Here is a 1302-nt window from a genome sequence, read left to right on the forward strand (position 1 = left end):
CGGATCTCGCCCTTCCTGCCACTGCCGCCGCTTCCCTCCCGGATTCGCACGGCCTTCTGGGAACGGTAGTTCAGAGCCGCCGACTCGCGCGCCTGGGGCGGAGCCACGCTGGGTGCGCCCGTGGCTCTGCGCCGAGGCCGCGCCGACGCCGGGGTAGAGTGGTGAGTGCGGGAAGCGAGGCCACCCCTGGGCTCACCGCCAAGTTCCTGGAGAGACTTGCTGGGTGGCCCCACGCCCTCTCCTGCCCTCCCGAGTCGTACAGGAGCAACCTCTTTCAATTCCGTCACTCCCCTATATAGCAGATTGGGGTTCTGAACAGTGTTCTTTAAATAAATCCATCCTCCGCTTCATCCTAGTTTGGGTGCATTTGTTTTCCAGATAAATGAACTGTTGAAATAGTGTATTTTCATATGTCAAATTTAAAGAAGAACGAAGTCAAACACATGCAAAGCAGAATACACTTTTCCTCTCATTGCATAATTATTTAACTCCCCATTGGGACGGCTTCATGAGGGCAAATCACGAATCTATCTTGCATCTTGTACTCCCGTACTTACCATGGCACCTGATACAACGATGAAACATTAAGGAAGATATAAATGATGACATCCTGAAAGAAAAGTTTGGTTTCTTTGGCACAATGCTGAAGTTGAAGATGATGACAGATCCCAGTGGAGAATCCAGACTTTGACTTTATGACTTTCAAAAAATTTAACAATACCAACAACGTGTGGAAGAAATGAATTATGAGGAAATCAGTGGAGAAAAATCATTTTTGTCAGCTCTGCACAGAAGTTGAGCACAAGCCAAGGTAAAAACAGAAATTTGAGCGGCTGAAACATGAAAGAATTAATCCGATCCAGGTAAATATGAGCCTGGCTAACACCACTTACAATGAAAAGTTAAGGGGGGAATTTTCTTTTCTCAGATGCTGAAGTAATAAAGAAGCAAAGAGCTTGGACTTTCTCAACTTCTCCTTCTTCGAAAGCAAAGCTGTTTCTGCAATGAATGGGCACATAGGTGTTAATGATACATGTTGGCCGAGCTAGAGAAAGAAAGTGTCTCCCCTGCCCATCCAGGATATGCAGGGACAGATGGTGGCTGGCATGGTGTTCTCTGCCAATGCCCTCCTAAATGAGTCCCAACCTGCAGTTGTTGGTCACTTTTGCCAGCAGTGCAGCAGGTTCAGGGCCGACCTCCTAACTAGCTGGTTCAGATGAGACCAAACCAGTCTAACAACAAGATTGGGAGGCCAAAGCTTCAAAGGAGTACCAACAGCCCAGTCTGGTCCATGCCCATGCC

Source organism: Crocuta crocuta, unplaced genomic scaffold (genome assembly GCF_008692635.1).
Source record: "Crocuta crocuta isolate KB4526 unplaced genomic scaffold, BGI_CrCroc_1.0 scaffold147, whole genome shotgun sequence".
Classification (NCBI taxonomy): Eukaryota; Metazoa; Chordata; class Mammalia; order Carnivora; family Hyaenidae; genus Crocuta; species Crocuta crocuta.